The 17,627-nt window shown below is 38.5% G+C and overlaps 1 long non-coding RNA gene across 1 annotated transcript; it reads left to right on the forward strand.

Moving 5' to 3' along the window:
* The first annotated feature begins 6,664 nt into the window (after nucleotides 1-6,664).
* Nucleotides 6,665-13,625, forward strand: LOC120737669. Its single transcript, XR_005696805.1, has 3 exons — nucleotides 6,665-7,063; nucleotides 7,157-7,246; nucleotides 12,850-13,625. It is a non-coding gene; the product is annotated as an uncharacterized LOC120737669 (long non-coding RNA).
* The last annotated feature ends 4,002 nt before the right edge of the window (nucleotides 13,626-17,627 follow it).

The following is a 17,627-nucleotide window of genomic DNA, read 5'->3' on the forward strand; positions in this document are numbered from 1 at the left end:
TTATTGAGGGAGGACCCAATTGTAGACAGGGAAGCAGACAGGACTAAGGTTAAACAAAAAGCTGGTAAACATGAATACAAAAATCAAGCAAAGGGGAACAGGAGCGACACAAAACTGAAACTTAAACTGTGAAAACTAAACTATGATAAGTGTGACTAAATGTGAAAACAGACATAAACATGATTCTGCCCAGGAACATGCAAGAAACTGTGATGAGGAATAACGAGAACAAGAAACATGAACACGACCTGAGCAGAATCATGAAATACATGGGACTTGATGTGACGGAGGTAACACAGATGACCTGACAAAGACTGAACGAAAACACAGATTAATACACACAGGAGGTGATCAGGGGAAGTGGAACCACAAGGGGAAACAGCTGACTCAAATAGTCATGACGCCACAGGGTAAAGTAAAACTAAGCACAATGAACATAGAAAGACTTTCAAAATAAAACAGGAAACATGGAGAGACATGATCTGAGTGACATGGGACAGAGGGAGGGAGAGAGGGACACAGAGGAGAGAGACAGATGGGAAACCTACATAGACGAGGAAGCACAGAAAACCAAGACTAGACTAATAATAATAATAATAATAATTATAATAATATTAGAACTTAACGTTATCTCATAAGTAACAGAATATAACTCAACTCTACCCTTAACTTAAGAATAGCACATGATTTTAATATAATATTAACAAAAGAAATCAACAATACAAAATAACACAAAACGCTGGGTCACAGATCCAGCCCCTGACAGTTACAGTCAAATGAAGCAGCCGTGGACGTGCCAAAATCTGTAGATCTTTGAGTTGCACTTAAGAAGGCTCAAAAATCAAATCAGTCCCTGTAGCACTTTATGTTAAAAAGCTGAATTTTACAGCAGAATTAAACCGTTTAGAGAGAAGTAGAAAAAATGATTTTGGTCTTTTATAGCTAATTCCCACCAGATGGTAATTTTGTCACTGCTTTAAATTACATGAAGGTCTAAAGCAGGGGTCCCCAATCCCAGTCCACGAGGGCCGGTGTCCCTGCAGGTTTTAGATGTGTCCTTGATCCATGACAGCTGATTTAAATTGATAAATTACCTTCTCAACATGTCTTGAAGTTCTCCAGAGGCCTGGTAATGAACTAGTCATGCGATTCAGGTGTGTTGACCCAAGGTGAGATCTAAAACCTGCAGGGACACCGGCCCTCGTGGACTGGGATTGGGGACCCCTGGTCTAAAGTTAAGTAATATTATGAGAGGAACTGCTTTAAATGACTGGTAAGTAGTGGCCTAGTTGGTGGAATATGATTGTATTATTTGACAAATATTATGGCATGCTATGCTGTGTTAGCTAATAATTTTCCAAAAAAATGCCCAGAATGCTGAAAGTAAGGTTGCTGTAGCAACATCCCTTTTTTATATACAGTCTGTGACTATTTTACAGAAAGCTGAGGTTCAGTGACACTGCATGAGAACAAATAATTTCCCTCTCTTGATACCAGATGAGAGCAACATGTAACTGCAGTCATAAAATCATAGAAGAAGATTAATCATGTCTAAGCAGAGTGAGCCTAAAAAAATCTAACTAATGGGTCCCAGATGAAAACTACAGTAAAATGATTTAAGTTTTAAGTTTAAAGAGAAAAATCAAATCAATTAAAAGTTAAAACGTGAATCAAACTAAGACCAATTTCTGTCATAATTACAAGAAAATTGGCTTTCACCTGGTAACACAGCTCAAACTAATGCAGCAATAGATCACGAACCAGGAAAAACACACATTTATGCCACAGATCGAGTCATTAAATATTTTCCAAAAGATGTCGTATGAAAGAAATCACTGAGGTAATGCATTATGAATATTTTCAGTATACTTCAGTACACTATATTTGAAAAATAGCTGATCTTTGCATGCCTATTCAAGAGCAGCTGAATGCTCTTCTAAAATAACAAACATAGTTCAATGCCCAGCCTTGGCAAGGGGCTTTGTGATGTCTATGCTTCTTCCTTTTTCCTCTGGTCCTTTTCCCACTGGCTGTGTTTATGAGAGACTCGTCAAAATGGATTCTTCCACATCTATTTGCAGTATTTACAGGGCAAATCCCGCTGAAACCAGGCATGGAAGCCCAGCACTCGAGTAGCTTGGATGTACCGGCTGATACAAAAATCTTCCATTCATTTTACAGTGAAAAAACAACAACAAACAGAACTACGAGGAAAACAGGGGAAGGGAGGTTGAGAAATTAGAACAGAACAACATACATAATTTACTTTTCCACGAGCGTGCACTGAACGAGCACGCAGCACTGGCTTCAGGTGCAATAGTAACTTGGGACTGAATGTTTTTTTAACGCTCCATGTTGTATAACATTGAGCAATGATAAAAGTGCATTATAATAAGATGCATCTGTCCTCAAAATGAAGATTAATAAGACAAAGAAATGCTCTAGGAGATGAATGTTTTCTTGATGGAGTAGATTTTAGCATTTTTTCCCCCTCGCAGCCTACTTAAAATTCAGTGTCAAACGGCGCTGCTATTGGCCTATAATTACAACATCAGTCATTATTGATCATTGTCACTTTAATAAACAGCTCTCAACATTTCGAGGAATTTTCCCAAGATAAAACACGCAGCAACAAAGCTGGCCTCTTTGCATTCATCTTGAGGACATGCAGCGAACAGAACTGGCCAAAATAAGGAGCCGTGGCTTTCAGAGCTCTCTAGAATCAACATTCAAATGGTGTTTTTAGAGAAAGGGAGTGCGTAATGTTTGCTTGGCCTCAAGATAGCGCTTCAAGGATACACTACTTTTGTTTGCATTGTTTTGTTGATATGTGTGCGTGAAATAGCTGGCGGGGTAAATGTCAGTGTCATTCCATTATGTATCAAGGCAAAACACTGAAGGATATGAATTCCAGCCTGAAAAAGAAAGGGGAAAAAATGATTGTGTGCATTCTGCTGTAAGTGCGTGCACTCATGTTTTGGAATACACAGAAGGGCAAAAGGTTTTTCTGTGCCTCGGTTCTAAGTCTGTCGGTAATTACAGCATCAGTACGTAATAGACACAAGCATGCGAAAGCAAGTTATAGTTTCCAAATCTCACCGAATACGTGTGTTGAGCGATTTGTTTTACAGCAGTAAATTCCTGGTGCCGTGGTTGCTATGAAACTCTGTTGGTTGTCCAAGAGAGACAGAGAATACTGATTTTAGACCTTTTTTTTATGTGTGTGTTATTCTACGTTCTCTCTTTTGTGCATTGATGTGGCCGATTCTCTGACATTTTTAAATACTGACTGATAATTGGCAAAATTCTTGCTTTTGTTTACGATATCAGCACGTGTGACTGACTGGAGCTCTTGTACAATGAACAATAAAGGTTTCAAAACATTTAAAGACAAGTTTAAAGCATTTTTTATAAAAGGAAGGAAATGTGTGAGTCTGTTTGTTTATCACTAAACTCCCTTTGAGATGAGAGGAAAGCAGTGAACAGCTGCTGCTGGGACTCCTGCTGGGTGACGTTGGTGTTCTCTTTATTTGAATCTCCAGTCCTACCAGCATATGCACAGTGCTACTCCTACCCTTTGGAGGACATCAAAAATAAATACACGAATAAATAAATGACTCAGATAAATTAATTTTCAATTAGAGATATCAAAATTATTTTAAAAAATAGATAAATTCATAAATCGTTAGTTTGAAACTCTAGTGTAATGTTTTCTTTGTATCTCCCCGGTTCCCCGTGGGTACTCCTTCCTCCTACAGTCCAAAGACATGCTTGTTAGGTTAATTGGTGATTCTAAATTGAGTGCAGCTAGGTACAAATGCGAGATTGTCTGTCTCTCTGTATTAACCTTGTGATTGACTGGTGCCTTGTACATGGTGTACCCCATCTCTCGCCCAGTGTCAGCTGGGATAGGCTCCAGTCCCCACTGTAACGCTGAATTAGGAAAGCGATTAAGAAAGTGGAGGAATGACCTTTCTCTTTGCTTTCTCCATTCATTTAACATAAATTCATTATAAAATTTTAGGGTTATCCTTCAAAAGGTGTCATGTGGTCTACTCATGCGGATTGCCTTCAGCTGGGAAATACCATTGAAGTGAGGCCCTTAGAATCAAGGGGACTATTTATTTTTCATGAAAAGGCTCTGTGTGTTGCAGATTGACGTACATGGACACCAGGATTTGGCCTTTTATCAATCTTGTAATAGAGGGATTCATACAAGCATGGTACAGTGGTTACCACTGCTGCCTCACGGTAAGAAGGTTCCTGGTTCAAACCTGCTGGCTGGGGATTTCCTGTGTGGAGACTGCAGATTCTCTCTGTGACTGCATGGGCTGTCTCTGGGAAATCTGGCTTTCTTTCACCTAAGAAAGGCATGCATGTTCACCTGTTGATTCCAAATTATGACCATGAATTATTCTGTGTTTGTCTTGTGATGGACTGGCTACAATTACTTAGTGTACCTTCTCAGTCTTGTGACAGCTGGGATAGTTTCCAGCCTCACACCAATAGGACAAGAAAAGAAGGAAATAAAGGAATAGATGAATATAAAAAGGCAAAAGCAAATGAAAGCTAACACCAATTTATGTAGCATTTTATGTCTAAATTGAAGCCTCCATTTATCATTAATATTAAATTTGAGGATCTTACGGCTTATTTTTTTTGTTCATTCATTTCTTTTCATTCCTTTCATTATGGGCTTCCAGTAATGTGTATCTTCACATTTGTAGCCAAGGTCTCTTCTCCCTTCAGGTTGTGTGTGTATCCTTGTATGATGTGGACACAGGTGGAGCCCTGTGACTGGTTAATTCAATAAGATTGTTACATCTGGTTTGAACCATCCAGAAGCAATATTTTGGAACAGTGAGAGTGTCATTTTACTAGTGTATGAGCCATTTATTCCATTGGCATCAATTTTAAGAAGATTATGTGGATGGATGATCAGATATTAAAGTTAGTTTTGCTCCTTGTCATTGTTTTCATTGTTTCACTGAAAACAGTGGAAGCAGTAGCAGAAACTGCAGCCACCACCCTGACCACTACTGTCACTGCTTTTAAGGCCATGTATTATGTTCTGCTAAAATGCTGCAGACTCACAACCAAGTAGACAATTTACTTTATTGAAATGAGATATTTAGTCCATTCATACCGTACCTGTCCAGCAACTATTTTCTCCTAAATAAGTTAAACAGGAATAGGAAAAGAGAAAAGAGGTTCCTCTGATGGCTGTAACTGGCAATGAGCCATCAGTTAGATCAAGATATACATCCTGCTGCTCATGGGCCAGTAAAGGAGGAGCAATGAGGCAGCAGTGGAGACAAAGACAGAGGCAGCCAGCCAGGGGGAGATGGAGGCTGAGCCAACAAAACACAGGACGTCTGATGATGCAGCTCTTTCAGTTTCCAGAAAAAAGACGTATAAAAGGCTCTTTCTGAAAAACTGCTGATTTGTGAGAAACTTTCAGAGTGCCTTTGACAGTGTGTTTCCACGTTTCAATACTTTTTCTGGCAATATTGCACTTGAGCTTTAATCAAAAGCAGTAGTGTTGTGTTTGTTCTCACTTTAAAAAAAAACAAAAATAAAAAACAAATATGTAACAAATGTTCTCATTTGTTAACTTTCAGGAACTTGTTAGTCACTTGAAAAACTCAGGAAAGATCCCGGCATGGAGGTCCACAAGCGCTACACAGAGCTTTGCATACCCACATCTACATATTGTCTATTGTCCATGCAAGCATGTTGTCAGAAACATGCAATCAACTAGTAATCTTGATGTTCATGCTGATTTTCTGCTATAGCTTAGTCCCTGTCCTGGAAAGTCATGGAAAGTCATAATATACAAAGAACTACTTTGTGATGAGCGTTATTACAGAAAATTCCGGAGGAATCCACCCAAGGGATTAATAAAGTTTTATCTAATTTCTAAAAAGTTTTCGTGTTTTTTGTTTTTGAGTCTGGAAATAAGATTACGGTCATCAAGTTTGAAGAACTGCCTACAAGTATCAGCATACTATCTCCATAGTGTTTTCCTTAGCTGAATTACCAAAATCCCTATCTGTGCACAACCAATAAGCAAAATAAGTGAACATCACTGCAGATCTAAATATCCCACATATGAAATGCAACAACAGCGGTGGTGAATGATGATGCCGTGGTTTGCACTGTTACCTAACAGCAACCAGGTACTTGGTTCAAAATTGCAAGCCAGCTGCAGCTCTTCTGAAATGTACATGCATGTATTCCAGTTTCTTTCCAAAGTCCATAAACATGGATGCAAGGTTAACTGATGATTTTAAAATGGTCTGTGAGTGTGAATGTGAGTGGAAGTAATTGTTTGTCTGTCTGTCTCAGTGACCTGAGCAGAGCGTATCCTGCCTCTCACCAGTTACAGCCGGGATCGGTTGGAGCCCCACTGAGACAGTGAACTGGACAGTAGCTAAGAAAACTGATGGATGGTTAAACAGGTAATATGTTACTTTACTACGATATGTGCAGATATATGTAATATGATTACAGTATTGGTTTACTTATTTACCCTGAACACTGCTATCGAGGGCATGTTAACATTTGTTTGATATAATTTCTTTATAATTACAAACCTTCAATTACTTAATTTTCCAAACGCTACCAAACACGATTATATGGTTGAAGTAAATACTATGTTTTTGGACTTTTTTGGCCTAGTTTACTTATCATTGTAGTGATTTGTGTTTCTTGGTCTTTGTTTGGTATTGTTTAGTTTCCTTGTACTTTCTAGTTTAATCATTTAATTCTAATTTCTAGTTACCTGTTCGTTCTGTTCCCCTTTGTGTCCTGGTTGTCTTGTTCTGTGTTCTCCTCAGCCCATCTTGTCTCATTGCTCTCTCACTGTCCCTCACTTTATGTCTCTGTGTTGTATTTCCTGTTTTATTTTGGTAGTCCTGGTCTTGCGTGCATTGTGTTTACTTTTGCGTCACCCCATCTCGTTATGTCTGATTTGTTTCTCCTGTGTTCCCACCTGCTGCCCTTCCCCTCGTAATCCTGTTTAGATCTTCAACCTGCTGTCTCCCTGGGCAAAGTACTAGAGGTAATTTCCTAGTTGTTTATTTCTAGTTTCTGAGTTTTTGTTGGTTAGTGCTTTTGTGTTTGAGGATTTTGTTTTTTCTTCTTTTTGCTACAGCAATAAAGCTGCCTCTTTGAGTTTATTCCCCTGTCTCTGAGTCCTGTGTTTGGGTCCTGCCTTGCCTGCCACAAAGCACCATCATAACAGGTATGGTATTTAACTGCTATAGACCAAAACCTTGAATCACTCTCCATGCCACAGTTTTTTTAAATACATGAATCAGCTAGCTGAAATGTCTTAATATGCTTGGATTGCAAGCCATTCTTGGACTCCAAGAATGATAAAGCCTTGAGAAGAGTATGCAGATTCAAAGAAAAGTGATATTTAAGAGATGATCATACATCACTGACTGACTCAGTCTGGCTCACAAACATGCCAACAGATCTCCTAGGTTACACACTGCCTGTAGATGAACAGAGTAGAATAATTTTGCACTTGAAGGAGGCTACCTCTGCTGTGGCGTTTATAGGTTAGCAAAATTTCATCTCACTTTTTAGTCTAAAAGTATGGGAACAAGCTAACTGTGCACATCTTACACCTGTATCATGCAGGTTTGACTCAGATGGCAGAAAAATGACCCTGCTTCCATGCATTTATATATATTTTTTCTTTCATGTGAATGATGTGCCTCTAATTCTTGTGTGACTTGGCAAATGGAAGCTGCTACTCAAACTGGAGCTCCATCATTTCAAGGGGCGCTTTGAGGGTGCTTATCTCTAGTATTACAATTTGCTGAACATCCCCCATTGATGATAATGTAATCTGAGATCATTAAATGTGACTTTTTTTTAAGGACAGTAATGTGTGGACTTTAAAGTGACTTGAGGAAGAGATTCAAATGCCCTAACCCTATGTAACGAAGTGAGATTAAAATCTCCTGGGCAAAGACCGTACTCACACATACTCGGGTGCAAAATCATTCCTTATTTTTTTAAAAATGCAGCATGTTAAGCTAACATTTAATAAGCTAAAACAATGCAATGAATTAAGTGTAAATTTATTCTTCAGGTCCAACAGCAAATTCTTATAGGAGCAGGTCAGGAATCAGAGGGGACCACATGCAGGATTACAAGCTAGATCAAATAACAAAAAGCAAGGCTTCGTTTCAGCTAATGCAAAATCCAAAAAACGTACACTAACAAAATGAACACGAAGCAGGCATCCAAATAACAAGCATGAGTTACCTAAATTTTACACAGGTGTACAGACAGGGCAGCACAGCTAACAATCTGGCAAGGAGAGTCTGAAACAGAACTGGATATACACAAAGGAACATACTGATAGAGAGGTTTAAACAACAGATGAGAACAAAGGTAGAGCAGACAATCACAAAGGAAAGAAGACAAACCAGGAAGTAAAAATCAAAGATGCACAACCAGGGATGAGAATTGATAAGAATTTATGATCAGTTCAATTCAGTTTATTTATATAGGGCCAAATCACAACAGTTGCCTCAAGATGCTTTATGTTGTAAGGTAAAGACCCAACAACAGAAAAAAAAACCCCCAACAGTCACATGACCCCCTATGAGCACGTGCTTTGGTGACAGTGGGAAGGAAAAACTCCCTTTTAATAGAAGAAAAAAAAAACTCCAGCAGAGGGGAGGGGCAGCCATCTTCCTAGTCAAGTCCGAGACATGCTGTGGAAGAGAGCCAGAGATGAAGAATAACTAATAATTAAATGCAGAGAGGTGTATAAACACATACTGAATGAAAAAGGTGGCTGAAGAAGAAACAATGCATCATGGGAGTCCCCCAGCAGCCTACACCTTTTGCCGTGTAACTAAGGGAGGATTTAGGGTCACATGATCCAACCCTAGCCAAATGCTTTATCAAAAAGCAAAGTTTTAAGTCAAATTTTAATAGTAGAGATGGTGTCTGTCTCGTGAATCCAAACTGGAAGCTGTTTCCTCAGAAGAAGGGCCTGAAAGCTGAACGCTCTGCCTCCCATTCTACGTATATTATCGATATTACTTATCGATTCAGCTCCTTATTGCTTCACATTGGGTTCTCATTCACTCTGGTTTGAGAGTCATCACCATATTTAAGCAGCATACGAAAAACATTAATTCGTGTAAATTAATTGCATTCTGTGTGGTCAAATGTTTGTGCATTTTAGAGTTATTTCCCCTCTTTGTTGTGTTCAGTGTTGGGATCACTACTCAAAATTAATGTATTATACACAACTTTTTTTTAAGTAATTCATTACATTACTTAATTAGTCCCTGGAGTAAGTAATTAGTTATACAAATCTTTGCATTACTTTCAGGTTTCTCCGTAAAATGACGTGAAATGCACTTTCTCATAATTACCATTAACTATATAATACAAATCTGTATTCTAATGAGAACATGCATGTGATCTTCTTTTAGTATTTAGGTATAAACACAAAGCCCACAGCACAAAGCAGAGATGAAAACCAGCACAAAGTGACTTCTACTGTAGAAAAATGGTCGGATAGAAACAGAGGCAGCAGCCTCACTGCTCATCACTGTCTTTGTTACCTGTTCCGGGTCTGGCTGCTGGGCTGGTGTTAGCATTCACTTAGCTTTAACCTTACTCTGGCTTGCTGGCTAGCTTAGCATTAGCATGCTGTCAGTGCCAGTGCTTGAAAAGAGCCAAAGTTGTGTTAGATGCATAGTCCGTTTTTTTGTTTTTTTTTGCTCCCCTGTATCTCTCCTGTTTCCACTTTACCATTACTCTCTTATCTGTTCATGCAATTAAATATAATAAAATGTCCATATCCATGCTGTTGACTGTAGGCTGCGCCACCAATTACTTCCTCCAGCACACATACCTAAAACAGCTGATTGAAGCGCATTTGGAACCAATAAGCAGAATTGATATGCAAGCAGACTAACACTGCCAAGGAATTGAACTCGATTCACATCCCTAACACAACAAAAACAATTATCACAGTGCATCAAATTGTGAAGACTAAACATGATACCAGAAAAGACACATACATACAGAGGGAGACATAATAGTGTTAGAAACACAAGAAAGACACTACCCGATCAAAACAGGAATCAAAATTCAATGAAAATTAGACCATAACATCTATATGTGTGACACAAAACTTGGTTTTATCTCAGCCTGTTTCTGCCCTGCAAAGATAAACCACTCTTTTAATTAATGGCAGTTTAGAAATGTTGTTTAAAAACAGACCAGCCATGTATTACAGCAGGACAGAGGTTGAATAACATGATAAGAGACGGCCTAATAATCATGTCAGAAGTCTTGACATTCACCTATTTATAGTTCAAAAATTAAAGTCACCAGTTGGAGAAGAAAAAAAAAAAGTAACGATAGTGGTAAAACTAAGGTGCAAAAACAAAAAATGGCTGCTGTGTCATTATTGACTCCGACTATATCCTCTTACCTTGCAGTCCTCATAAAGTGCACATTGTGACCTACAAGCAAATCAGCACTCGTATGCTGGATCAAGTTTTAGTTTAGTCATGAAAATTCTCTGATCAAATTTGCAATTAATCAAATGACCACAAGGCATTGAAAGCAAACTCTGGCCTTATAAAGACAAGGTCACTGTGTGTCCCTGGGAATTTGCATTTCCGTGTACAAAGGCCAGTCATCAATGTGCAGCTATGACGGTAGTGTTTGCATTGTACTGTAGTCTTCATATACAGGCTTCCAACAGTATAAGATTTATTGTCAAGAAGCAACAAAGAAATAATAAACAAACACAAATTTCCCTGCTTTTTGTGCAAAGTTTAAATTAAGTCAAAATGCTAGTCTTGAGCTATGCAGGAATTTTTCTCACATATAGACAAAGTCATTATCCATGTAAGTAACTTAACTATTGCCTCACCTGCAAAAATGGAAGTAGGCTATCTAATTAGCTATTCTTGGTGCAAATCATGATTATCACATTTGTTCCTGAAGTGTTTTCCTACCGTTAGAAAGCAAAGTGAAGTAGCAACTGCCGAGCAAAGAGTAAATGGAGATAGATTGTTACACAGTGTGATAACAGCATCATTATCCTCTGCAACAAATATAGAAAACATCATCTGAGCACAGGCTTGTTTGAATTATTTCCAAGTTGCAAAGTGCTTTGAGGACTGAGATGTGATACCTCGGCATCATTCCTGCTGTTCAGTTTGCAGAAATGCATAGAGGCCCTACTGCATGTACAAATGCAGATTGTTTTTCTTTTTTAGAATATGATGCTGCTTGAAGTAAAATGTCTCACAGGAAATGTTTTAGCGAGTATATATTAATATCTGCATAGAAATGATCGGTGCACATGAGTGTGCGAATACTTGTCTTTGTTTTAGCTCGTGTTTTTGCTTTTTGACTGACCTAATCGCTTACTGTATCAAAAAATGTTGATTATTTGTCACAACCTACCTGCATCATGGACTAAAATACTTTTGGTTGAAAACCAGGTAAATAGTTATTATATGCGCTCCTCAGAGATGAAATGATGGCTTTTTGGGAAAGTTACTTTTTATGCTCCCGACAAGCTGTCAGCATGTAGCTGCTAACCCTCAGATAGAAAGGAAAATCTGCCAACAAACCTCACCTGGGTGGCCTTTAATATCAGTGAAGAAACAGGAAACTCAAACAAGAGGAGTCATGCTGTAAAAGATCAAATTCAGACATGAATACAGCAGGAGATGAATGACTTTAGGTCCATTAGAAGTTCAGTTCAAAAGCGAAATTTCTGAAATGTAAAGAATGAATTTCTGTGCAGTATATAAATTTTCTAGGTTTATAAATAAACAAATGATAAACTTTAAACAGTTCAGAGACCTGGAAGTTAACAGAAATACAAACTCACAGTTTTAGTATTTGTGTATTCAGCTTGCCATCTTTTTTTGCTTGTGGACATTGTTGACATTATGAAAAAATGCAGTCAACCAGTTTCAGTCAGCAAAGTTCAGTTTCAGTTCATCCACACTGTATGTCTCTGTGTTTATGTCAGGACTCTGGAAGAGCAAACTTAAGTCTAGCTAGCTTTTCTACTGGGTAAAATATTCTTCAGCTGGGCTTCTTTGAGTTTCCACCCTAAATTTCCAGACTTCATAGTTTCTGATTCTATCAATAAAACAAGTTAGTCGCACCATTGTAAGAGCAGCAGCACCCAGTCATTTGAAAAAGTCTCAGTGTGGTGTGTTTGACTTTCTCCATACAAATTTTCTATGAAAAAATCCATGCAGGTTGAATTTGAAGTCATCTGACAATAACACACTTATCGTAAAAACTGCTGTCATTCTCTGCATGTTCTTCTTCAAATTAAAACTTATTTTTTGATAGGAAAAAAAAACTTTTTATGAGCTCACACTCATCTCGTGTCCACACTCTTTGCTCCAAATTGTCTAAGAAGTGGGTTGTACCTGATAAAACGATACTTGCTCCTGTTGACCCATACTTCTTTTGATCCTACCCATAACTCTGCAGTCCAATTTGCTGCTGTCCTTTCTAGGACTCCATGTGCACACACTGTTCTCTGCCACAGTTCCTTTTTTGTAACTTTAACAATATTCGGTTGAATGGAAGGCTTTTTACTGATTGGGCACATGACTTTCTGCTTTGAGCTCATTCCACGTCTTTTTGCAGTTGTTTTTCAGTAACAAGAAGAGCATTCGGACAGTGTGTCTTCATCAAAGACCGATGTCCCTTTTTCGCAGTGTTTCATGAAATTCTGTTTGTTTTTTTGGGATCTGTGTAGATGCGTAGATCACATACACACTGACTTTTTCAATCCATTCTCTTCCACTTATACTTGAGGCTTGAGGGGGGTGCTGGAGCCCATCCCATCTACCATACCGCAAGAGGCAGGGTAGACACTGGACAGGCTGCCAATCTGATTCAGGGTAACAGGGAGAGAGAGACTACCATTCACATTCAGACCTATGGGCAATTTGGAATCACCAATTAACCTGTCCCCGGTAACTGCATGTCATTGGACTGTGGAAGGTACCCGAAGAGAACCCACGGAACATGGGGGGAACATGCACTCCACATAGAACTCCACACAGAAAGGGCCTGACCAGATGGAGTCGAACTCTGAAACTTGTGCTGCCCACTGATTTATTTCACAATAAAATGTTTTGTTTATAATTATGCATACTATGCAGTTCTAAGTCTGTTCTTTGAATCAAACAGCAGTATATCCAACCTTTTGTTTTTCCTCTGACAGAAAAAAAAAAAAAAAGGTATGAACCCTTTTTTTTTTTTTTTTTAATTCTTTATGCTTTGGGCTTCTTGGTGAGGTTGAAGCAACATGAAATGTAAACCTCATCTATAATAAAACCAAAATATGGGAGCGGGTATTCTAACAGCAAGATGTGTTTTTAAAAAACACTCGTTCCAGCTGCATCCCCAGATGGATAGAGGCATACTGATATTCTTCCAGCGCAATTTATAAACCCCTTTTCTATTCTCATTGCTTTCTCCCACCTTGAATAGCTATTTTGATAAGAAAAACGTCCTCCATAAATCATCTCTTTAGAAACTTATCATCGATCTAACAGGAAGGCTCTCTGATGATCTTCATTTGTTAGTGATCAATGCCAACAGTAACCTTTGACCTCCGGTGCTTCATCAAAACTCCAGCGAACCGCCTTCCACAGATCGAAGCAAGTGTATTGATCTTCACAACGCATCCTCCACAGCCTTGTTCCTGTCATATTGATTTTACCCGTTTACAAGTTTTCATCTGTAAAAGAACTTTTACATTAGCATTCATGATCTTCGGATGTTCGTGTTGTCACAGTTCCTCCTCTCCCACACCATCAGATGTCACATTATAATGAAGCCACAGATTCTTTATAGGGCACCTTTGGTTTGTCTGCTGTTGTTTGGCAGCTATGAAAATGTTCTCTCCCTAATTAGGCTCAGCAGCAAAAGACATTTTCCCCCATATCTTGCCAATTATCTCACATTCAGAGTCAAATGTGTGTTTGCTTAAGCAAGTATTTGCACAAAGTTCTATCATTACGCTGCTTTGCTGATATGAGTTCCATATCAGTCATTATAAGTAAAAGCACTGATTGAATGGAAATTGCATTTCAGTCATTACTTGACTATATTAAGACCTTTTGGCTCTGTTAACTAATCAGTGAATTGCTCATTTGAATTGCAGATGACGCGGTCTCTCGGTGCACTTTTACAGTGAGTGAGCAGACCTGAGACTGAATGAGGTCTCATTATATTTGACTTTATACTAACCCACACATACACAAATACTAAATCCTGGTATTCCCAGTTTCTTTCATTAGCTTAATTTGCTGTATGATATTATTGTTTGCTTGTTTTGTTTCATTTGAAATTCATTTGAAAGGCATGAGAGCCGTCACTTGTTTAAGCTCTCGCCTTTCTTTTCGTTAGGCAAAAAGGTGTCACCGTGTTACAAGACACTGATGATGTACAGCTGACAGTTTTGACACCAAACCAGGAATGCTTGTCATTAACCTGCATCTTCACGGAAGACTGCAGATGCTGCAATATGTTGCACACAGCTGTGATTGGATTGTGTATTATTTGCAAGGATGCATGACTTATGAAAGTTTGACTTTGGGTTGCTACAATAACGACATGCACTCACAATGAGCTGCGATTCCTTTTTTTTTTCCCCCCTCCAGTTATAAACATGGACAGAAGTTGGCATTAACCCTCTTAATCATTAAGTCATGTGCAATTGCATGTTGTCAATAATTTGTTGATTGTCATATCAACCATAATTCTACTATGTAAAACTTTTGAGTAGTATCAAAAGACAATTTTAAGTTGCGTCCTTGTAAATTTGCTTATTGAAGAGACTGTAAATGTATCTTTTTTTTCCCCCCTCGCCAGTTAGATCCGTTACAAACACTTATGCCCAGCTATGTCAGAAATCATAACAATCAAGTAAAGTCAGATGAACTGGATATAATGCTGCAACAATCAACATTAATATTTTCTCATGTTGCCTGCACCCGCTAGCCCTGTAGTTGTATTTCTCTGGATTTGCATCATGTTTCATAAAATATGCACCTCTTTCTGGCCAAGCTTTACTGTACCACAAAACAGCGAGATGAACAAACACATACACATAAACCTCCTGCCCTAGCACATGCATGTACACAGTCAACATGACAGGATTGCTGGTGTTTGTCTTGTTAGGGTGGAGAAATGAGCAGAGATAAGGAGCTGTGATCCCCCTGTTTGTTTATGTCTCTATCGCAGCAACCTGACAGCAGTCATACTCTTCAAACAAAGACAGATGGCTTCTAGGAAAGTTGGGAAAACTCTGTCTCCCCCACTCTTTCCTGTATCCCTCGATCTATCTATAGTACTCTCTCTCCTCCCATATTTCAGTGCTTTCTGTTTGAATACTTCTGTAAGAAGAGACACTTAACTATAATCTGTCATTTCCTGGAAATCTACCAGTTCCACGTATTGCAATGGAAAACTGAGCTGTTTTTAGGATAAGAATGAAATGAAAACATTTTTAAAAATACTAAAATAAATCGGGGTTTACCGGGAACTCTTAAAGGGTACAGGCCTACCATGAAGTCATCTTTAGCATGAATTCAAAACTTGTTTAAATTTATATTCATTTTTTAATTTACTGGTCCTCCAACCACCATTATAATTATAATGGCTACCCACCAAGTAATGAAACAAAGCTGCTAATCACAATAAGCTGTTTACATCTTGTTATTCTGTTTACAGTTTCTTGATAACTTCATGTAATACAGGGGGAAAATGTAGATTCTGCTAAATTAAGCTATTACAGCATCCTTTATATGAAATCTTCAGCTTTCAGTTCCTTTATAGACAGTTATCGACTGGCACAACATCAAACCTTTATTCAGTGCAGCACAGTACCCTCACTCAAATGGAGTTGCTGATTATGAAGTCAGCTTCGTAACAATGCTTTAAAAACATTATTTGTTACTCAGCTGTATTCATTTTTACTACTCCAGATTGACTTTACTGGCTCCGAGGCCGTTTTTCTTTCTATGTTTTATGAACTATTCTATTCATCAGATTGCCTCTTTTCTTTTCACTGTAAAAGACTGAAAACTTCTGCCTCGCTGCGGCTGTGAAAAACTTGCATGACATTTTATGGTTAACGTTCTGTGGGAACTTCTGTCTTTTTTTTTCCCCCCTTGGATTAGAGAAAATCTTTGTGATGAATTAATTTTTACAGCTGTGCCGACTTCGAGACTTTCCATAACCGTTTGAATATTCCATTGAAACATCCACCTACTTTATTTCTATGTGGCAGACTGAAAACTTTACCCTGTCTGCTTCCCTTCCTCTTACATTTACTGATGTCTGCAAAAGTCAGCAGAAATATGAGTTCTCAGTCTAAAAACTTATTCTTGATCCTTAATAAGTGGAGTATTGCCTCTTCTTTCTGACTCCACAGTTTTTCCTTAAACCGTTCAATCTTGCCTGACAGTTGAGAGAAAGAGTCACTTCCTCCACACTGTGAATGATCACGGTCTGAAAACCTGTCATCATTTTGGCTCCTTCCATAGGTTCACTTACACACTTTACTGTTTGGAGTCAACAGGGACGCTGAATTCCGACGAGACCAGGTAAGGTGGTTTGGGTGAGTATAGACAAGACGCTGGCTCCCTTGTCTCTCTGAAAGGCAGTGGAGCGGCCACTTCTATCTCACACACTAGCAATCTTTCACCCAGCTATCTCATACCTTTCATTTTAGGGTTTATGAACTTTCATGCATGCAAGAGCGACCACAGACACGTGGGAAATAGGAAAGTGAAAGCACCCACTGCCATTTGTGTGCCAGCTCCTTTCAATTTAGATGATTTCATGCTTTTACAGGTACAAAGTACCTGGGAGCATTTACTTAGATTCTATATATTTACATTTACTGTAATTTGGTACATTTTAGAGCTTCTATTGCTTCATTTATCTATATGTTCTTTGAGTTACTCCACCAGTACATTCCAAGAAAAATCATTATCTGGTGCTTAGAGTTGTTTCTCACAATATAAAATGTATGTATTTATATATTACAATAAACATCTCATCATCTATGTCACTTTTTTCCCAAAAGCGCTTTTTCATCTGAATGACACAGTGGATCATTAATAATCTTAGCCATTAGAAATACCAAATTATTATGACGTGAACTGCTTAGTAGGAGGCGGACTCAACTAACATGAGAGACCAGGTAGAAATCTTCAATCTGAGGTTACACCCAGAGATGAGGTGGTGTGTATATATATATAGATCAACAAAAGTGATGGGGGCTGGTGAAAAGTAAAGATGAATACCTGATTATAGCGCTTGTGCAACAATCAGCTAATTTTGGTTTTTAATGTGAAGAGAGGAAGAAGACAGCTGAGCAGTCGGAACCTTATGTGGAGTAGAGATATGAACATTAGTTTTATTTGTGAGGTAAAATGCAAACTGTGTCCAGAACAGAAACCTTTCACTGGATGCATGGATGAACGGATGGATGGATTTCTTGTTTTGTAATTTGTTTTCCAAGGTTTTTGTTTCCTTGCTTGACAGAGCAGAGTGTGGGTGATGAGATGCAGTAG

This window comes from Simochromis diagramma, unplaced genomic scaffold (genome assembly GCF_900408965.1).
Source record: "Simochromis diagramma unplaced genomic scaffold, fSimDia1.1 OVJJ01000247.1, whole genome shotgun sequence".
Taxonomy (NCBI): domain Eukaryota; kingdom Metazoa; phylum Chordata; class Actinopteri; order Cichliformes; family Cichlidae; genus Simochromis; species Simochromis diagramma.